Source organism: Sus scrofa, chromosome 3 (assembly GCF_000003025.6).
Source record: "Sus scrofa isolate TJ Tabasco breed Duroc chromosome 3, Sscrofa11.1, whole genome shotgun sequence".
NCBI classification, from domain to species: domain Eukaryota; kingdom Metazoa; phylum Chordata; class Mammalia; order Artiodactyla; family Suidae; genus Sus; species Sus scrofa.
Window position 1 is genome coordinate 56,727,239 of NC_010445.4, and position 21,970 is coordinate 56,749,208.

The following is a 21,970-nucleotide window of genomic DNA, read 5'->3' on the forward strand; positions in this document are numbered from 1 at the left end:
CCTTTTCCTTCTCACAGTCTCACAGATAGAAGATTTGTTTTTACTGTAGATCTTAGCACTCTTGGCATATGATTTTTTTTTTTTTAGTCGAGAACATTCACCCTTTCACTTAAAGGAAGCACTTTCCGGCTTTTTCTTCAGCACATCCAAATTGCCAGCATCATCTCTCTCATGAGTCGGGACTGTTATTAGGTAGAATAAGGGTCACATGGACACAAGAACACAAGCGTTGCAGTCCCACAACAGTACCCTGATAACTGCGATGGCCACTAAGTGACTGAAAGGCGGGCCTGCTGTACAGAGGGGTATTCACGTCCCAGGAGGAACGCAGCAGGACTGCATGAGATTTCATCAGGCTATTCAGGATGGTGCGTGATTTAAAACTTACAAACCATTTATTTCTGGAATTATCCATTTAATCTTTTTGGGTTGCAGTTGACCACGGGTCTCTGAAACAGTGGAAAGTGAAACCTTGGATAAGGGGCACAGCTGTGCCAGGTGCTGTGCTAGGTTCTGGGGACAGTGCAGTAACCAAAACTGCCCTAGTTGAGCTTATATTCTGGTGGGGGGGCGGCAGGGGGAAGTGGATAATAATAATCAACATAACAAACAGGTAAATCACAGAGCATGTAGGTGATAAATGCTGGGGAAACACAAGTAATGCAGGGTAAGGGGATTAGCAGGTGCAGGTGCTGTGGGCTACAGGGTGGGGGCTTGGGGGTGGAGCTGGGAAGGTGGGCTTAAGGAAGGCTGGAAGGAGGAGCAGGGCAGCTGTGCAGTGTTTGGTCAGAAGGCCAGGGCAGGGCACAGGCTCCAGGGAGAAGCCAGGGCCACCTGGGACTTCGCAGACCCTTAAGATGTCCTGGCCTTCTACCCTGGGCAAACAGAAGTAGCCGTCGGGGTCAAAGCAGAGGAGTGACCGCTGGGTGGACAGGTGTCTCCCCAGAACTCATCTGCCTCCTCTTGCCAGGCAAACCGACAGGGCCCATGGAGGCTGCCTTTTTGGGCTGCCATTTGCTTCTTGCCTGGAAACGTCAGCTCTAACGGGCTGAGTGTTTGCAGAGACAGCTCCTAGGGGTGGGGGTGAAGTGGGGAGATGTGCTGGTCAGAGCCTGGCCTCTCCAGGACCCACATGGCCCAAATCAGCCCTTATCCCAGGGAAGGGTGTGTCTGACGGAGAGGGGATGGCTGGGCTGCCAGAGCTGGAAACAAAAGAGAATCAGCAATCAGAAGGTAGCAGCTTGCTGTGCTGAGCAGAGCAAAGCTGTTTTCAGGGACTGAGAGGAAAAACGTGGGAGCAGCCAGCCGCTGCTGTGTGCTCCCCTGCCCAGCCCCACCCAGGGCTCCTGGCGGGGAGGGGCCCAACCAGGGTGGGGCTGCCACCCGAGGTCTGCTGCGGGGACGATGTGGGCTGCAGAGCCCGACCCTGTGCTTGCACAGCTGTGAGCCCAGAGCAGGCAGGGCTGTTTTGGAAACCATCCCTAGACTTGCAAGGCCTGTGCAAGGCGGCACAGCTCTGGTTTTGGCGAAGCTCCAGATGGTGCCTCTCTTCGCTGAGAACATTCCCTCTCCCTCTCTAAAGGGATCAGACACTAGGCCAAGAAGCCCTGCCCCCTGCCAGGAGCCGTGGCCCAGTCCTGACTCCTAACCCTTGCTCAGCCCAGCTGCTCTTGTGGTCTGGCTAAGTCCAGGCTGGCCGAGAAGCTGAGCAGGTGTCTGCGGGCGAGTCAGGGGAGGAAGCCAGGTGTGCCAGGCAGGGCTGGGCTCGGGCTGGGAGCTGAGCCAGAGGCTTAGCCCTGGCCCTTTTGGTCAGCCTACACCTGCTACATCTAAAGAGATGTGCCTCTGTCATCTCCCCTGGCCCTGCCCTTTCATTCTGCATCCCCAGAGGGGCCTAGGGATCAGAGACTGCCTGCCTTCTGAAGCCCCATCCACACGTTAGCTCTGGGGCAGCTGATGGTCTTGCTGGGGCTCAGCTGAGGCTGCCCAAACCAGGTGCCAGGCTGGCCGGGAAGACAGACACCTGGACTTAGGCAGGCCACAAGCCCCCATTTGTTCAGAGAGGGTGGGCAGTTTAGGTGGGGGTGGGGTGGCTGGCAGATGGAGTGATATATTAACCACACGGCCACATGAGGACCTGAGGGAATCCTATTCCAGCAAAGCAGCTACATAAAGACATTTCTGAGATAATCAGAGAAATATGGACATAGGTGTTTGATCACATAAGGAATTCTCAGTAATTTTGTTAGGAAAATGATGTTGTGATTACATCGGGGAAAAAAATCCTTATCTCTTTCTGTTAGAAGTTCTTTATGGGTAAAATGATATGATGTTTGAATTTGCTTTAAAATTTTTTGGAAGGAAAAAGGCAGAGGGGGTTGGGGGTGAGGAGGGCCATCATCATCATTCACATTCATAGCCATGGGCGTAGGGCTAGCACTCAGCCTCTCCCCTTTGATCAGGTGTTAAAAACCCGGTAGTAACAAGTAAAATGGAAAGAGAGGGCCAGCAGGTGAGAGCAGAACTCAGGCTGGGAAGGTCTTACCTGGTGACAGGGGAGACCGTCTGCTGGTCTTGGTTCTTCTAAACCCTGAGTGGCTGCTCAGTCCTGGGTCGTGAGTTGAACCAGCAGAGGTCCTCCCGATTCGCTTGTTTAAGGGCTGCTTGCCCTGCACCAGGCACTGTGTGCATGCGAGCCTCCTCTCCTGGGACAGAGATGGGAGCAGGCTCCAAGGGGCCACATGGGCCCAAGTGGGATGTGCATCAGGGTCCAAGTGGGATATGCATCGGGGTCCTGGAAGCAGCGCTCTGGCCCTGGAGCCTGGGCTCTGACCCCTGAGGGGGCCTGGCCTCTCATGAGTGATGGCCTCCCCTCTCCTCCCCAGCTGTCCTCACTTATCCAGCTCCTGGGCCTTATGAGGCCGTCATCCCTGGGGCAGTACCTGCGTGCTGAGATCTTGCCACCTGGCCAGGACCAACAGCCAAAGGCCAGTGCCCAGCTGGATCACAAGGTGAGCACCCAGCTCCCACCTGCCTCCACCGGGGTGCCGCCTGGATTAGCGGGGAAGGCAGGGCTATCCGTGCTGCACAGCCTGGGGCCCTGAAGGCTGCCAGTCCTGAGACCCTCTGGGCCCTGCAGGTCAGGCCCAGCCAGCTGCCTCCCTCCCACCTCCTCAGAGCCTGTCATTGGTGCCCATGCCCCTCGTGGAGGCGCCATGGAGCACCATGGGCCCAGGTGTGCAGGCTCATGGCTGTATCATGTGCAGCTGGTGTGGCCTTGTTAGCAGTAGGGTGCTCCACAGCACAGGTTAGAGAGGCTGCAGGAGCTAAAGTGCTGGCAAGGGGAGTGGGCTAGGAAGGTCGCTCCCTAAAGGAACAGCGCAGGGAACGTTCAGAGGCGAGAGGCCACCTGTTTCTCATGACGGAGCTGGGTTCAGCCTCCCTGTTCCCGTCCACTGTGGTCTGAGGCCCAGTGCTTGGTCTCTCCCCTGATTGACTTGCCACATTGCTCAGCCTTCCTGAAAGCCATGCTTTGGTGAGGGTCAGGGGCAGTGAGGTACCTCAGAGCCTGCAGGCTGTAGGGGGTGGAATGGTCAAGCCTGTGGTCCCTGGGTGGAGCAGAAGTGGCAGTGTAGGGGAATCTGACTGGGATCCCAAGCCCAGCTCGCTGGATAGCAGGGGTGGACCCCAGAAAGCACTCCCATCCCTGGGGACTTGGGGATGAAGGCTACAGATAGGCATCATCCTAATTTAGGAAGGTGGTAATTCCAAAAGCTCACCCAGATGTTGAATGTGGATGATCCAGAATGCCAACCTTTGGGCATCATTCTACAGATCAGATAAGTGAATTACTTACTTAATGAACACAAATGAACTATTAAGAAGATGTGATAATCCCCAGATGTAGTCAGCTCTTTTGGAGTATGTAGGGAAGGTCACCCCTCAGTTGTGCCTCCTGCATTTACGAGGCAGCTGCCTACCAGGAGGGGGTGAGCTGTCTGCGTGCCCTCTTCCCTTTTACCAGCCATTTCCAGGTTATGGAGGCTGAGCTCAGGTCTGGGGGGGGGGGACCTGGAACAGAGATGGGGTCAGCTCCTGGGGGTAGTCCCTGTAAGCAGCACACAGATGGGCAGGCCCAGGCCTGGCTGGAAGAAGGGAAAAAGACGAAGAAGGGGAGGCATGAGAGAAAAGGAGGCTTGGCCTGGCCAAGCTAAGAGCGTGCCCCCTGGGTGCTGTGGAGCTGGGTGCTGTTGCCTGCAGAGGTGGTGTTACTGTGGCCTGAGGAGGAAGGAGAGGAGGGGATGGAAGGGTGCGGGAAGGGGGCTCATTTGGCTCATCCCAGAGCCCATCTGGTAGCAGATGTCCCTTCAGCAGCCTGGGAAGGAAGAGGCGTGAGCAGGCTGAGGGTACCTTTTATATTTGAGGACTGTTCTCATGCACGTTAAGGAAGCTGTGAGGTGCCTCCCTGGTCAGCTGCCACACTGGAAGTGAGGGGCCGGTATGACTCAGCTGCATACTCCAGAAGCATGGGGTGTGCTGGTCCAGGGCAGGGGGAGGGGCAGTTGAGGCTGAGACAGCCCTCAGAGGCCTTTGCTGCGGCTTGAGCCTGTGGAAGTGATGCTGGCCTGAGAGAGAAGTGGCCAAGGGCAGAGGAGGGCCAGGGAGGAGGTGGGCTGGGCTGGGGGGCACAGGTGCCTTGCACAGGAAGAAGTGTGCTGTCCCCCTGGGCTGGGGACCGTTCTGATCTGGAGAGGATGGGCGGGGCTAGGACTAGACTCCCACAGCCCAGCTCCAGTCCCACCTCAGCCCACTGATTCCTCATGAGGCCCGAGCATGTTTCATCTTCAGAGATGACTGGGCTACTCACCAGCCGAAAAGAGCAGCGGCGTCACCTGCCCTGTTTTACGAGAAGTGGTGGTCTGGGCTGCCTGATCCTTTTATCCCCAGAGCTCAAAGTCTTTGCCTTCTTTCTCCTTGAGGTGCAGCGAGGAAACTAAGGCCAGAGTGAGGCTGGCCCGAGGCGACTCAGTCTAGAGAAAACAGGGACAGCCCTTTCCCAGAGCTTGGAGCAGCCCTGCTGGGCCCTATTCATGGGGGCCCTGTGCCCTCCCCCCTCCCCCAGGTCTTGCTCACTCCTGTTTGGGAGATTTCCTGCCTGAGACTTCGGGTCTCAGCCCTCCTCCAGCTCTGCAGATAAACACTCTGCCAGCCTCTGCTCCCCCTGGTCACCCACCTCCTGTATCTGCCTGGGGCCTTGGCCCAAGCTCCTCCTTCCCCTGGGAGGCCCCTGGCCTCTTCCCCCAGAGGCTGGTTGGGTTGCTCTCTGGTGCCTAGGGCCTGGCTTTCACTCCTCTCTGACCCCCTGGCTTTGCAGTTGTCCCTTGACTTACCCATCTCCCTAGCTAGACTGTGGGCACAGCTGATGTCTCAGAATCCTATGGTATGTTTGGCAGTAGGCGACTGAATGAGTGAACAAATGAATGAATGCCTTTCCACTTCTCCCTCTCCAAACTCTCTTCGTCCACCTGATTCTGGTGTCCCTCTGCACGCCCTCTGCCCTCAGACCAGCCTCTGTGTTAGGCCCCCTCATCTCTTAATGTCCTTGTTTCATTAAGGCTTCCGATGGAGGCCCCTTGAAGTGTTTCCTGCTCATGAGAGAACCAATCACAGCCATTGTTTGTAATTATAAGCTACTAGTAGATTCCTGCCTGGAAAAGCTAACTACCAGTAGTTCAACAAAAGAGGCAACATGTTCCTGCTGGGAGTGGCAGGTGGAAGGGGACTGCAGTGGGGTGGGTATCTGTCCTAGCTGGGTCACAGTCACAAAGTGTCCTAGCAATTCATGGCAGAGCTTGTGTGGAAAACAGGCATCTAGCTTCTTAACAGGATGATGCGAGTACTGTGAGCATTTCCAAGTGCTTGTAGATAAAGAAGTTAGCCCCTCGGTGGTTTTTGGCGGCCTCTGTTGTCTGGTTTGAGGGAGAGTGGTTTGAGGAGAATGAGCATCTAGGTCAGAGTGATGCTTGCGGGGGACCAAGACTGCCTCGCTAGAGGCCAGTGCCCTGTGTGTCAGAGGCGGGAGAGGATGCTTTAATGCGGGCATGTGCTCCGAGAGCTGGCCTCCAGGTGCTTGCCTCTGGCCCACAGGTACCAATTCTGCAGGAGGCCAGCTCCTTCCCAGCCTCCTACTGTGTATGAGACTGTCCTTCCTGCCCCTGTGCATACAGACATCATGTAACTGGACTCTGTTTGCCATTGTTGCTCAAAGCCACCAGCTCAGCCGTACAGCCCAGAACCAGGCTTTCTGGGCTCTCTCTTTTCTTTTAGCTGACTTGCACAGACTGTGTTTAGCCAGACTTACTTTTATCGAGAGGACTGGTGCTTTGGTCTTGTTACACTCCCCTGCATGGGCCATTTGTTGTTTATCACACTTCCTGTCCTTCCCAGCTTCTCCCCAGCCTTCTGCAACATGGGTACTAGGTTGTAGGATTTGGGGGTTCAGTTTTTCCCCCCAGGCATTTGGAAGGTATATAGAACCAGGATCTTTATGGTGGAATGGAAGTTTTTCCCCAGCTTGGTGAAATTTGGGAACGTTAACTAGAAGTAAATGATCTCTCACGGGGTGTAAAGGACACTAAGGTCCACAGTGGGGGACATCCCAAAGTTGGGGCTGCATTGAGGCACCAAGAAGCATCCCATTTCCTCCTCTGCCTCCTGGGCATGTCCTCCTCATAGCCTGACAGTGTCCTTGTGGCACGGACAGCCTCGGGCCCCCTGAGGGTTCTGTATCTGTCCCCCAGGGCCCAGCTGCAAGAGGCCACTCCACCCATCTGTGCCTGGTAGCTGCAGATGACCCTCATCAGCTTCCTCGCCATACACATGGCCATGTCCGCGGCCTGCAGTCCGTCTCTGTGCTAGGGAGGCTCTGGGAAGGCTTGATTGTAGAAGTGCACATGAGAGGTGATGAAGGGGCCGGGTGTGCTCTGAGCTTGCTGATGCTCTGGGGGAAACCTCACCCTGTTCAAAGGCACAGAATGCTTTGAACTCTTTCTTGGGTCTCTGCACTTCTGTACATCTTCTGCAAAGGGCATAAGCCTGCCACGTGTGTGCACGCGCATGTGTCTTGTGCATGCGTGTGCATGTATGTGTTGTGTGCCTTTCCCGTCTATATGGTATGCCCATGTGTTAACAGAGTTGACAGACAAGTTTTACTGCTTTTGCTCCTGCACTGGCCTGTCCCTGTGTAGGGTGACCCTGCCAAGAGCTGCCTTAAGTGACTGGGGTGTGGTTGGGGAGAGGATGGGAGAGTGCCCTCAGGCAGCTCTGCGCCTGCCTGTGCACTGCACTCTCAGCCAGCACGCAGCACCAGCAAAGGGGACATGGACTCCCTCAGGCCTGGGCACAGGCTCTTTGCCCTGTGTCACCTAGAAGGACAGGTGGAGCAGGCACCCTTTCCTCTCTGCCCTCTCCACTGCACTTCCTTGCACCTTAGGGAGTCCCACGCCCACAGGGCTGAGGACCTTGGTCAGGCCAGGGTTAGAAGGGTTGGGAAAAAACTGACTGATTTTGAAGGATGAACATTGGGTGTTCAGGACTCCTGAGTTCCTCTCTGTCTGGTCTGTGGTGGGTTCCTCCTCACTTCCTCCAAATGAGGATCATGTGACATCTTTTGAAACTTCAAAGAGGTGACCTCTGGGAAGCTGACCCTAAGGGGAGATTTGAGCATCAGCCGCACATCACACGCCCTGGAGTGGCCCCCGAGTCTCTTCAGAATGGGCACCTCTAAGCATCTGAAGGCACATGGGGCCCGGGTTCAGGCCATTTGATTGAGTCCCAGGAATTCTGGCTTGTTTGCAAGCCTTATGAGCAGGGCTTGAAGTGATATTGTTGAGCTGGGGAGGGCAGGCTTGGATTCTGCAGGCTGCTTTTGTTCAAGCCCAGCCAGCCGGAGCCCTCAGCAGCTTCTGGGCCTGCCCTCTGCCCTGCCTCTCCCCAGGCTCAGTCCCCCTAAGGACCCTGAAGGGTCCTTCCCGCATGACTCATCTGCTTCTGACCCAACACCCACCTCCATCTATTGATCCTTCAAGGCCTCCTGGCCAATTCTGTCATCACCTTCCTCCCATTCTTTCTTAGGAAAAAAAAAAAAAAAAAACCAAAACTTGTCTGCCAACCTGACCGCCTGTCCCATCATATTCCAATCCCACCATCCAAGGCCTTTGTCATATGGCCCTACTTCACCCATGCAGTTTTTCTCCTGCAGAGCAAACCACTTGATTCCAAGCAATGGGCGTCTTTCCCAGAACCTTCCATTCTCAGGCCTATGTCTTTGCTCCCACTGGTCCTCCTTCCTGGCAATGCCTGGCCTGTCACTCCTGTCCTTGGATTCCATGGTCATTGCAGTCTGTTCACTTGGTCGGTGGCTTGTCCACACATTGCTGCACACACCTGAACAGAGTCACCTTTGAGGGCCAGGTCCAGGGTCAGTCTCAACCACATACCCCAAGGCTGCCATTAAAATGCCTAGCCTTGGAATTCCCATCGTGGCGCAGTGGAAACAAATCCAACTAGGAGCCATGAGGTTACGGGTTCGGTCCCTGGCCTCACTCAGTGGGTTAAGGATCTGGCGTTGCCATGAGCTCTGGTGTAGATTGCACAGGCGACTTGGATCCCACATTGCTGTGGCTGTGGCGTAGGCCAGCGGCTACAGCTCCAATTAGACCCGTAGCCTGGGAACCTCCACATGCCGCAGATGCGGCCCTAAAAAAAAGACAAAAAGACAAAAAAAAAACACCCTAGCCTGGAGTTCCCTTCGTGGCTCAGTGGAATCGAATCTGACTAGCATCTGTGAGGACGTAGGTTCCATTCCTGTCCTCACTCAGTGGGTTAAGGATCTGGCGTTGCCATGGCTGTGTTGTTGGCCAGCGGCTGCAGCTCCAATTCCACCCCTAGCCTGGGAACCTGCATATGCTGCAGGTGTGGCCCTAAAAAGACGAAAAAAAAAAATGCCTACCCCAAGCAGGTACAGCCTGGTGAGGGACTCTCCCACACCCTCAGCACCCAACCCACCCACCACCTTGGGAGTGCAGGTGGAGGGACAGTGCTTTAGAGCCACGTCTCATCAGCCTGGGCTCAGCTCCCATCTGCACCTGACAGGGAACAGGAAGGGTGTGTGAGGTCCCTCACTGCTGTCCTATCTGGAGGAGCAGCTGGCAGGCAGACCACGGCCCTCTCAGTGACTCTTCTGCTCACCACCTTTCCTGTCCCTTCTCAGACCATCTTTGCTGGGACTCTGTAGTGACAGAAACACAAACACGTGCCTGAAAGGTCCTAGGACAGCTCAAGAGGCTCAGCTGGACCAGTGTGGAGCAGTGTCGTGAAACCTCAGTGTTGCTCTCTGTATCTCTCGGCTCTGCCCTTGGTGCAATCGCAGGCAGCTTTCCGGCTGCTTCTGAGACACTCCAGGTGTACTTCCTTCTTTCCACAACCCTATCCAAGGAGGAAGAAAGAGCTTCTGTCCTGGAGTCCTGAGTCCCAGAGTTGAGCCTCATTGGCTGAGCTTGGGTCATGTGCTCACCTCTAAGCCAATCACATAGCCAGGCACACAGTGATTGGTTGGCTCAGGTCATGCCTCTTCCCCTGGAGTCAGTCCTAAAGACCCCACTGTGCAACACCTTGGCCTGGGTGTAGGGGACAGGAGGCTGGGACTGGACAAAGGAATGGGTAGGATCCTGGGCACTGGGAAACCTTAGTGTCCCTCACATGCCCCTGGTCCTCAGCCGTGGGCAGCGGCCTTGTTCTTTGACACCCGTGGGAAGTATAAGGAGGGCAGTGCTTCCCAGTTGCTGGGCCCGCCAACGTGCCAGGAGACAATCCAGTGAGTGAGAAAGAGAAGGAAGAGAAAAGAGGAAGCCATTGCTTTTGAGGAAATGGCTTTTGAGGGAGCCACTGCTCCATGGGGCCTGTCCAGCCTCTGGAGGAGCACCTGCCAGTACTCTAGCTGGTTTCCTGGGCTCCCTCCGGCATTGGCGCCTGTGTACTGAAGGCACACATGCACACTCAGGCCTAGAGTCTCAAACACAGACCCTGAGAATCATGTCCCTCCCTGGGCAGCCGGCAGAGCTGTGTTTCCGTTCCAGATCCCCCTAGGGTCAGGGTCTCTAGTCCCAGCTGGAGGAGCAGGAAGAGCCAGCCAATCCCTGCCTGTCAGCTCCCCACCCCCATAGCCAGCAGGAAGCTGGGAAGGAAGGGTGGGCTGGGTGGGAGCTCTCTAGCAAGGGTTTGTCTGCAGCCCCTCGGTTCCTCCCACTGCAGACATAGGACTGGGGCACATGCTGAGCTGACCCCCCTGCAGCAGATCCACGGGAACAAAAACCCTTGGCCTTCCTGCTTTTGTCTCAGTTCCATCTCTTTCCCACCCGGCCTTGCTGTGCCATGGTCTCCTAGTCTCTCCCTAGCCTCACTACCAAGAACAGGGGTCAGGGCTGCTCAGAGGCCGGTCCCAAGTTCTGAATAGTTTAAAAAAATAATCTATCTGGAGTTCCCATTGTGGCTCAGCGGAAGCAATCCCGACTAGTATCTGTGAGGAGGCGGGTTTGATCCCTGGCCTTGCTTAGTGGGTTAAGCATCTGGTGTTGCTGTGGCTGTGGCGTAGGCCGGCAGCTACAGCTCTGATTAGACCCCTAGCCTGTGAACGTTCATATGCCACAGGTGTAGCTCTTTTAAAAAAAAAAAAAAAAAGAAGAAGCGCTGTCTCTTTCAAGTGAAGAGCAGGTAAGGGGCTCACCTTTGGAGGAATCAGTGGAGATGGTCACATGCTGGCCCCAAGGTCCTCTGGCAGCCTCAGCAGGGACATCCCTTCCCTCCACTCACCTCGGCCCTTAAGAGCAACTTGCTAGGCAGTGGCCGTTCCTAGCCCCTGAGCTGGAAGACCTGGTCCTGTCAAGATGCTGCCAGCCTGGCTCTCATCACCCTCAGTTGGCCTCATCCTGCTCCATGATGAGGGCTCCGCCCACCCTCACACCTAAACAGGCACTTTCATTTACAGAATTGAGTATCTGGCCTTGCAGACTTCCATGGTAAGTTTGGCAGGCCCCGACTGTGATGTCTGGTCTTTGGCTTCTGCGCCCTGTGCTTTCAGGGACCCTAGGCTGTGTCACCATGTCATTTCCTAGTGATGGGTCATGCGTCCTTGTCACTTCCTTCTCACTAGGACTTATGACCGATAACCTGTCTTGGTCAGAGTCACTGTCAAACTCAGCTTTCCTTTGAGCACAACCCTCAGCTTGCTGCATCAGTGCTTGCCCAAGCCAAGGTCAGGGAATGGAACCTTGAAGCAGGAGCAGCCTGGGCAAGGGGACTGAATCATGTGGTTAACCTGTGGGGGTGGGGGAGAAAAAGCATCGTAGAGACGGTAGTAGGTGCCATGCTCCAGGACAGGTCAGGTGGGGGTCCCCTCTCATCCTGAGCTCCGACAAACATCCCAGCCCCCTGAGTTTTGATCTGTCACCAAGCTGGGGCTCCTGACCCGGGCCTTCGACAGCCCAACTCAGGATTACTCAGGACTGTTTTTGTTGTTACTTGCCCAGCCTGTGTGGGGTGGTTTTAGACAGCCCCGGGGCTCAGGCTGGCTGCTCCCTCCCCTCCCTGGTGGGGAGCCTCAGCCTGTCTCTGTCCTGCCTCTGGCAGGCCCCTGGGCCCTGGCTATCAGTGCAGAAGTGCCTTGATCTCTCCCATGTTAACCCCCCTTTAAGGAGTATGCACGGTGCACAGGTGCATGCACACACCCACGCTCAAGGGCTTGCACACACACTGCTTGTCTCGCTTAAAGGAGCACGTACAGCCGTCTGCTTCAGCCCTAACCCTTACAAAGATGGTCATGCAGTCAGGGGAGCTCCCCAAGCTCACGTCCACATCTACTCAAAGTGACACTATGCAGAGCACTGTGCGGTGATGCTGTAGGGTTAGGCTTGATAAAAGGAGAAAGAAAGGGAGGAAAGGCAGAAGAAAAGAATTCAACAGGGTCCAGAGCTAGCCTTGGGCTAGGAATGGCCCCAGGCAGGCTAGCGTGACTTCAGTCTTGACCTAGTCTTAGACCTGACTCTAGAATTGACCTTCAGCATGTGTGTGTGCTCTAAAGTGTCTCCAAGGGAACAAAGCGCCTGAGAGGACCCACATGTGGCAATGACGGGACTTGTGGCAGAATTCTCTTCCTGGGGTCGATCGTCAGGTTGGGCCGGACCTCCAGGCGTTCCAGACAGGGCTGAGAGCAGCACAGCCAGATTGTGGCCTAATGCAGGTCTCCCAAGGAAGCCCACCCACCCACCCCAGAGCCTGTGAGCATGGAGAGGCGAAACTACAGGGCGGCTTCTCTGGGGGCCTGGCATCCCAGGCAGGGAGCCGGACAGCAGTTGGCCTTGGGGACTAGCTTGCTGAGCCGGAGCCAGCAACACCTGCAGTGTGAGCCCCTGAACCCCAGGAGCCTGCTGGAAGGCCGTGTCCTGAGTCAGCCCCTGGCCTCCCCTGCAGGTGTTCCTGGGTCAGCCTTAGTTCTTCCCCACCCCCGGCCCTACAACAGCTGCCCCAGAGCCTGGCTGGACCTGCTCCCACAGGACCCTCCAACCGAGGGCACAGTTTGCTGTCCCCACCCTGCCAGCGGCCTCCAGGGAGAGGGCTTGGCTGGAAGGGTTGCCAAGAGTGAGCCTGGGGGTCTTGGGCAGATCCGAGGTGGGAGAAACCACCGTGTTCTGGCCAGAGCGAGTGGCTTCCGGGGAGATGCTCTTCCTCCCCCTTCGTGCCCTTTCTCAGCGTAAATAACCCTCAAGCAGCTCCCTTGGCATTAGTTAGAGGGGAATTTTCTAAAGAATGGAGTTCCTGGGAAATGTTCACCCTTTTTCTCCTTCATCTTATGACGAAAGCCCTGCAAACGAAGACTTGGCTGGCGGTTCCTGGCGTCGGAACTAACTGGGCCAGAAAGGGAGACACGGACCTTCCCCTCCCCAGGCCCCTCGTGGGTGACAAGCCCCGGGGTCTGTCTCCTATCTCCCAGCCTTGTCATCCTTCCCCAGGGGGTGGGCAGGGCCCGCCTCAAGGCGCTAGAGCCGGGAAAGAGGCATCCTGCACAGAACTTCTCAGAAAAGTCAGCCTGCCAGACTCTAGGGAGAGACCCAGGAAGTGGAAGCAGGAGGCCTTGCTGGTAGCCAGGGCAAGGGATCCTTTGTTGTCTGCATTGGGTTCAGGCACGTCCCATTTCTTGCCTCAGACTCTGCCTCTCACCAAGTTGTTAACTGAGGTTTCCGGGTCCCATTTCCCATGGGGGCTTCCCGGCCTCCACTCAGCCCAGTCAGGAGGCGCTGGGCAGCCTGAGTGGGGGTGGGGAGGGGGAGCTGGGCATTCTTAAGACAAGATCCCCTGAAGCCTGGACCAGCATAACCCCCACTCAAGGGCGCTCTGGCACTGCTCTTAACCCTGAAGCCACACCGACCCCTACCCCCCAACACACACACACCAGCCCTTAGGGACTTGGAAGGGCCTCAGGCTGGAGGAAGGGCCACCTTGCACTTGCAGCCCCAGGGAAACGGGAGCCGGCAGCAGGCTCAGCCCTCACTGTATGCAGGGCTTCCCTTCCCTACATCTTGAAAGAGAAGACAGAGCCCCACGTTTCCCTGGTGCCAGCAGGACAGGAACGGGCTTGCTGAGTTCAGGAATTGGTCACAGCGCAACTGGAGCAGGAAACACAGCTCTCACACCTGGCTGTTGACTTAGCATCCTACCCTGGCTCCCGCCCACCCCTGTCGGGCTCCCCTCCCCCCACCGGGGAGTCCAGAGGGAGGAGACCCAGGTTTAGCCTTCCTGGCTGCAGAGCCCCAGGTTCTGCTCATGTTTTGCTTCTCTGACCTTCGCAGAAACAAGGCACAGGAGAGGATCGGGGTTGGGGGGGGGGGGTCAGGGGGAAGGTGTTAGAAGAAGCCTTGCGTACCCCCAGTGCCCCTGCGTGTCCCTTTGTCTGGTCAAGAGTGGACCCTCTCTTGCCTCTCAACGCAGGAACCGTGGGAAGTGAGGAGAGGAGATAATCCAGGCAATGCTGCTGATAGCAAGGCCCTTCCCCCAAAGTCCACTGCTGTCTCTGCGTGATTTCTGACCGCAGGTGGAACCTCATGCCCTAAGCTTGAGCAAAGTCTTTCCCTAAAGGGCCTTCCCTCACTGAGACACTCCAGGGATTGCCCCCAGTTCATAGTGCACGGAAGCTTCCAGAGCCCCTTTCCAGGTAGTGGGCAGCACCCCCCCACACCTTTGGAAAATGTGGTTAAGAGGCATTTCTTCAGAACTACCTTTTTCCTCCTTGCTATTCCCGCCACCCCCGCAAAAAAACACTACATTCAGCATAGTTTTCTTGGGATTTTCCCTCCAGATTCAGTTATGGGAATCGGCATGAGAACGGAGTTGTGAAACCCGCGCACGCGTAGTCTCTTCTCTCAGTAAATCCCCACTGCACAGTTTCCTCCAGGGCACTCCTCAGATCCCAGGCCCACCCTCCCCATGCCTCCCTCCTAGGAAGAAAAGTCTGCCGGGGGGGGGGGGGGGGGGCCGGGCTGCCACCTGAGCTCCTCCCATCCCCACCCCCTTGGGTACGGAGATGTTTACAAGTGAAAGGTCCTTGCCTCCCCCCTGCCCCACCTCCTTCCAAGCATTACACCCACCCCTGCAGACAGGCCCCTTCCCAGCCACCCTCCCACCAGCCACCAACCGCTGGCTCCACGGCCCTCGGCCCTCGGATGTTTTCTTTGGCTTCTCTGCCACCTCACCGTCAGCTTGCTCAATGCCCCTCAAAGGAGAGGGGCCTCGGTGCTTTCCAAGGTCACTGCCCTCGCCCCAGCCCTGCACCCCCCCCAAATCTGACTGTCTTCAACAGTTGTAACTGGCATTGTCTGGTTCAAACTTAATTTAAAACTTTGAGAGTTCCCATCATGGTTCAGAGGTTAACTAGTATCCGTGAGGACTCAGGTTCAATCCCTGGCCTCACTCAGTGGGTTAAGGATCTGGCATTGCCATGAGCTGTGGTGTAGGTCACAGACATGGCTTGGACCTGGTGTTTCTGTGGCTGTGGTATAGGCCAGCAGCTACAGCTCCAGTTCAAACCCTAGCCTGGGAACCTCCATATGCCAAGGGTGTGGCCCTAAAAAGACAAAAAAATTTTTTTTCAATCTCATTCTATGAGTAAAGTACACACATTGTAAATAAATAATCTTAAAAAGAAAAAAAAGTTGGAGGAAGTATAATGCTATTCAGCTGCATTTTCACTTTGGTGGGTTCCATCCCAACCGATTCTATTGCCTGCTTCCCCCAAGTGTCCCCAGTCTGTCCCCCACAACCCAGTTTCCCTACTCTAGCGCCTTGAGCGGCCTCCACTGCCCACTGTCTGGTTCCTCTGCTGTCAGCCCTGTCCCCAGGGTGCCCCTCCCCCAGCTCCCCACTCCAGCCCAGCCGGTCCCCCAGCAGTGGTCAGTCCTGCCTCTGTTTCTTGCATCAGCCAAGGATCTGTCTGGTGGTGTCATCTCAGCTGTGTCCCCGCCCCCACAGGGCCATCCTCACCTCAAATCCTACTGTTCCTTTGAGACCTAGTTTAGTCACTTCCTCTCTGAAGCCTTCTGAGCTGCACAGCACCATGCCCCCCACCTCACCCCGCTAAAGGCTAGAAGGGTCCTTTCTCCCTTGGTCCAAGGGAAAACTGAGCTTCAGTATTTGTTGACCAAATGATTGCTTCCTAAAGTACCCTTCTCCCTCTAACATTTGAGTGTTTATGGCTGTGTCTTAGTCAAGGTACAAATGTCTGGCACGCAGGCCTGAGCCTGCTTTAAGGGGTTGGCGTGGCAGGGAAGGGCTGTTTGCCAGGACTGCCGAGTTTAGGAGTTCCGAATTCCCCGGGCCCTAGGGCAAGGCCAGGCTGGGGAAGCAGAACGAGCCCGAGCCTGTGGGAAGCAGTGGCCCAGCTGGGGGCCCAGCAGGTGGAGCTGGCTGATCTTCCTCAGCCCAGGGCAGCACGGCCCGGAGGCACCCTGATTTTCCCCTCCGCGTCTCCTCTGTTTCTGCCAGGTGCAGTGCCACTCAAACCAGCCAGCCTGTGGGATCAGCCACCTGTGGGCTTCAGCTGTTGTGCTGAAGAGCAGGCTGGGTCCTGGGCAGGGCAGGTGCCACCAGGGGAGGGGGGCAGGTGGCCTGTGTCCTTAGGATTCTGTACGAGGTATTTGAGTTCTCAAAGGCTCCGAGGTATCTGGTGCCCTCCAAACTGGTTCTAGCTCCTGCCCTAAGGAGCCTGCTGGGTCTGTGCAAAGAGGCTGTCACCATTTTTGGGGTACTGCCAGGTGCTCTAAATGGGGAGGATGATAAGAACAGGGAAGGGGGGGGGCTTGGCTGGTTTGGGGCTCCAGCCCCGTTAATCACCACGCTTGAGCCCTGCTGGCCGTCTTTGGAGCCTGCCTCTCCCTTCCCAGCCCAGCATCAGGGCCAGTTATCAGCCTCGGGCACAGTGGTGGGGTAGCTTCCTGCCACCCTTCCTATCTTAGACAGAAGGGGCAAGGCACCAGGCACCTCTGAGTGGGGGAGGGGTGTGCCTGGCGCCTGCCACGAGCAGACTGAGCAGACTGGCTTCGTCAAGAGCCTCGCGTCTCCCTGGGGCGCTGCTATACTTTGGTTTCTCTGCACAGCCTGCAAAGTCTATAAATGAAGGGGCACCAGCAGAGTCCAGGGGCACCCTGGAACCAAGCTATCCCCTACCAGCTGGAATTGGCCTTTGTCCTGTCTCACCCCTCAGGACGGGGTTGGGGAACTGGATTTCTGAATGGCAGAGATGTCTTTTTTTCGGGGGACGACGATCACTCATAGGGAGAGTTCTGAGTGGGGCCTGGAGCCCTCCTCGTAGATGCTGCCCCAGAAATTGGGCAGGAAGCCCAGTGCTGGCTGAAGAACTCAGGGAAGCCTGTCTTGCTGTCCCCTCCCTCCAGGTCTGCTACTTGTGCCACAGCCTCCTGACCCTGGCGGGGGTGGTGGTCAGCTGCCAGGACATCACTCCAGACCGATGGGTGAGTCTCCCAAGAGGTAGGGCTGGGGCTGCTGGGCTGGAGCCCAGCTCACTGCCAGCAATGCAGAGGGTGGGAGGCTGAGAAGGAAGCGGTCGAGGGAGTCTGGCCCCTCTTGCCTCGTACCACCAGGCCTTCCCAGGGTACTCAGCCTCCAGCAGCCCCTGTTGCCCTGTGCCTCTCCTCCCTTTCCTGCCCCACTTCTGAGCACTCAGCTCCATCCTCTGCTTTCTCTCCCCAACTGTGGCACCTGGCCTGTGGCTTGCCCCCCTACCCCCACCTCCCGCCCTCTGCCCCCGCCTCTACAGGGAGAGCTGCAGCTGCTGTGCATGCAGTTGGACCGTCACATCAGCACCCATATCCGGGAGAGCCCCCAGGCAATGTACTGGACCAGACTCAAGGACTTGGCCACCCAGACCTACATCCGCTGGCAGGAGCTGCTGGCCCACTGCCAGCCCCAGGTGGTACCCCCTGCTGGCCCCCAGGCTTGGGAGGGAGGTGGGCAGGCGGCTGACCAGAGCCCACAGCGTGTCCACCCCCACTGCAGCTGCCCTCCTGGCTGGGAGATGGGGGTGGGTGGGGGTGGGGTGGGGAGGATGTGCTCAAGGACCTTCAGTTTTCTCATCTAGAGTCAGATGCCCAGGGCAGGGGTGGTGAGGGGGGTAGAGAAGCTGACTCCTTCGTTGTACAGAAAAACTTTACCCCCAAGAGGGAAGAGCCTGGGCCAAGGTACACTTTGTCATCACAGTGTCAGGAAGAGCACCAGAAGAGATCTGCCCTCTGCCCACTTGTCCTGTGGGCCTGAGGCTGCCCTCCCATGCTGCCCTGGTCCCTCCAGTTTTAGTAGCAACAACCTCCACAACCTTGGTTCCCTCAGTCACTCTGGGTAATAATATTCATAGCTAATAATTACTGGATAAAGACCCTCTTCTACATGAATCTACACAACCCTCCCTCAGGCAGGTATAGTTATCATTCCATTTTACAGATGAACAGGCTAGCCAGAGCCACTGAGTAGTTTTGTAGCTTGCTGCATCACACAGGCCATAGCATGCAAATGTCAGAACTGGGGCGCAGAGCCAACCTGACTCGCGGGCCTGCAGACTTAAGCGCAGTCCAGGCCCTGCTCTGACAGCCTCCCCGCTGGCCTCTATCTCTTCCACCAATGAGCAGCCCGTCCCTCCCCGAGCCCCCAGCCCTGGATAGAGATGAGCTGTATCTCCTTTGAGCTCTTTCTCCGCCTGGGCTCCCAGCTGGCCTTCCCTCAGACTCTCCTCTGCTTGTCCTTCCCCCTGTAACCTCTGACTTGAGCTGACACATCGGCCACAGGCTGTGGCTTGGGTCTCAGATTTCACAAGTCCCTGAGAAAGCTGGAGAGCAAACCTCACCCTCAACCCCCAAGGAACTAGATCACACTCTCTCTGGTGGGAAGCAGTGTGTTTGTCATGAAAAGAAGGCAAAGTGATTCGTGGCCTGGCCTAGCCGGGGGAAGGGCCCACCTTCCTCTCACACAGCTCCCAGCCTGCGGGCCGGAAGTAGAGGGAACCTCTGTGGGTGTCCTTGCCTGGACCAGGAGCCCCAGGAGCCTTGTGGCTCAGCGCCCGACACAGAGGAGGCCTTCGTAGATGCTCAGCAGACGCCAGGGCATCAGGGAGCATCACAGTGGTGGGCCCCACCGGGCCCAGGCCATCACACCCGGTTTCCCTCCTTGCCGCAGACCCCGTACTTCAGCACCTGGAAGGACAGCTGATGGAGCAGTGCAGGGGTGGCTCAGCACTCCAGGCTCTGGCTGAAGTGGACATGGCCCAGGAAATGGGAGGAGTGAAGAATGGAAGCCAGAGGAGGGCCAGTTGGCTGGAGCATCAGCTGCCTCCCCTGCTGCCCCCAAGCCCTGCCACAGGGCAGGGGTCCTGCCTCTCACTGACCAGCCCGCCTCCCAGCTCTCCTCTCCCCAAGGCCTTTGTCTCTGAAGTGCTGGTTTCCCTGGTCCTTCAGGGGCCCCATGGCCTCCCTCCTCTCCCTCCCACCTCCCTGTGTGTGTCACGTTGTGAGGGTTCTTTATGCACACTAAAGTCGCATTTCAGCATCAGTGGTTTCGAAGAGTTCCTTCAATCCCTTACTGAGGACTGGTGCCCAGCGTCCAGTTTCCTGACTTCTCTGCTGGTGTTTTATAGAAGACTCACCTCTGACAATCACGTGACTGGGTCTCAGGCCCTGCCCCGTCCCACCCCCTGCAGCCAAAGGTTGTTTGTAAACCTGGGAGGTGGGGGGCCTGAAAGCTATCAGGCACCCAGGGAGCAGGGCTGGGGAGCATCTGTGTGTACCAGTCTGCGACCACTCCCCGCTCCCCACCCCCGCTAGGGGAGATCTGTGGAGTGAGATGGTGGATCGGAGCTGTAATTACACTTAATTCAGTTTATTGTTGAGCCCTGAAATCAACTCCCAGACTTAGAAGTTGGGGCAGTGCCAAAAAGCAGTTCCCAATACTGCTTTTGTTCTCCCTCTGCTTTCCCCAAGATGGGTTTTGTGAGGCCCACTCCCTAAAAGGGTGCTGGATCTCTCTGACCTGCCCCCTGTAAGAGGTGAGTGGGCCTCCAGTATCCCCGGGAGGTCCTTGGGGGTCATTTTCTCTGCCCACTCCTCCATCCCGGAGACTCTGTAGCTAGCCTCTGGCCCCTCCTGCCCCTTCCTGGCTGAGCCGGGGTTTTGCAGGGGCCACGAGGGGCAGACAGGAAATAGCAGAGAACGAGCCCTGCCTACTCAGCCTGTGCCCACTCCTCAGCTCGGGCATAGTGCCTCCCAGTGGAGCTCCACCGTGGCTGGCGCTTGCGACTTTCTCTGTTTACTTGTCCTTTCATGCCACAGGGGTCAGGGTAAGGCAGGCTGAATAGAAGAGAGGCTCCCCCAATGTTGAGAGCCTCAATTTGCAGACCCAGTGTGTAGCCCATCACTTCTGGGCCTGTTAGGGAGGCCCTTACCAGGTCCCCAGAATGCTGAGGTTAGAGAGCAGGAGCACAGGCAGGGTGCCGGGATCCGCACAGGAACCCCTCTGTCTTCGCCAAGTGAGAGGTGGAAGGGACTCCGCCAGGGAGGCTCAGAGGCCCAGGTGGCTTGAGAGGAGTTCTGGTTTCAGTTCCTGACTGTGTCACAGGCCCCCTGGTCAGGCCACCCCTGAGGTCCTGGTGGTAGGCCTGGGGACCCCAGGTAGGCCTGGGGTCCTCCTATGAAAGAGCAGGGGCTGTGGGGAGCCACCTACACCCTCCCTCAGGGCTGTCCTTGCTTCTGACACCACATGTCCTGACGGTTCATCCTCAGCTATTCGGTTTGCTCTGGAAACCTGGAAATCACCTTTGAAACTTCCCTTCTTTGTTCTCGCTGCCAAGGGCAGAGAGGGAGTAGGGAGGCCTAAGAGGCAGAACCGGGGAGTTCCCAGTGCTTGAAGCTGTCCCTACTTGGCTCTGAGAAAGCTTGTGAGCAGCTCATCAATGTCAGCGTTTGGAACCCTCCTCCCAGGCTGCTGCTTGTGCACTGCCCCCTTCTCCCCTGCTCCCCAAACCCTGGTCCCCAAGAGAGAAATAGATACCAAGGAGAGAGGAGGTGCTGGTGACAGCTCAGTCCCTCCAGAGACCAAGCCGTAACCTGAGCAGAGGTGTGCACTTTGAGGTCACCCAAGGGCGTGTGATTTCCCCTGGGACGTGTAATGGGCCCTTTTCTGGAACCAGCTGGGAGCTGACCAGATCTTCTAAAACCAGGCTGGGGTCACTTAGAGTCCCCCTCCTCTAGGCCAAGAATTCGGGGTGGTGCTGGCACCTTTGCCTCTTGCCCTTTCCAGACTCCTAAGCCCCTGGGAAAGGGCTGCGGGATATCCTGATGGAAGCCTCTAGAAAAGCAGCATCCGGGGCTGTGGTGACGGATGTTTTCCTGCTTCCTTTGGTGATGGTGGCAGGGAGGGGCTGGAAGGGAAAGGCTTCCCAGGTGGACAGCTTTGATAACTCTCCTTTAGGAGGAAGTGGAGAGAGGAAGTCCTTTTCCTATGTCCCCGTCACCTCAGTCCCCAGATCATCAGAAAGATCCCTGAAGGGTAGCTGACCCAGGCTTTCTCATTTCCTCCTCCGTATGTTAACTGCAGGTCCTGGCTCCCTTGGAAGTTGGCCAGGAGGTGTTGACTGGAGAAGTCTGCTGTGAACCCTGGGCCCAGCTTCTGTCAGGAAGCAGCCTCGGGAGAGCTGGAGTGGAAGGAGCTCCAGGGAGGGGCCCCTTGACCAAGTGTGGGGGTGACGGGTAGCCTTGCTTTCCAGATAAGACTCTTGGGTCCATCTCTAGGGCCCTGGCCTGAGTTGCCAGTGGATCCTTAGAAAAACTCAGATGTAGCACATCTGCCTTTTCTTGACTTGCCCACCAAGGGTTGAATAAATGGAGAAAGTCTGACAGTCTCTCAAGGCCTAAGGCCTGAAATGTAGGTACCTTCCATAGAACATGCCGACAGACTCTGAGAGACTTGATAGTTACCTGAGACTTTTTTTTTCGGTATTAGTAAATTTTTTTTTTTTTTTGGTCCTTTCAGGGCTGAACCCACGGCATATGGAGGTTCCCAGGCTAGGGGTCTAATTGGAGCTGTAGCCACTGGCCCACGCCACAGCACATCCGAGCTGTGTCTGTGACCTACACCACAGCTCACAGCAATGCCAGATCCCTTAACCCACTGAGCAGGCTAGGATCGAACCCACAACCTCATGGTTCCTAGTCAGATTTGTTTCTGGTGCGCCATGATGGGAACTCCAGTAATTTTTTTTTCCCCTTAATTTAAGGCCCATAAGTCCTCATTTTTGACAGTTGTGCTTTTATATAAAAGTATGAATCACGGAGTTCCCTTCGTGGCTCAGTGGTTAATGAATCCG

General features: G+C 56.5%; 1 non-coding gene across 7 annotated transcripts in view; it reads left to right on the forward strand.

The window, feature by feature from the left end:
* FAM178B overlaps positions 1-19,155 on the forward strand; it is a 102,776-nt gene extending 83,621 nt beyond the window's left edge. For all 7 annotated transcript variants that reach the window (XR_001307605.2, XR_001307609.1, XR_002342534.1 and 4 more), the window contains 4 exons: positions 2,886-3,011; positions 16,998-17,075; positions 17,381-17,533; positions 18,790-19,155. This is a non-coding gene — a transcript (family with sequence similarity 178 member B). The remainder of the gene's footprint in view (positions 1-2,885; positions 3,012-16,997; positions 17,076-17,380; positions 17,534-18,789) is intronic.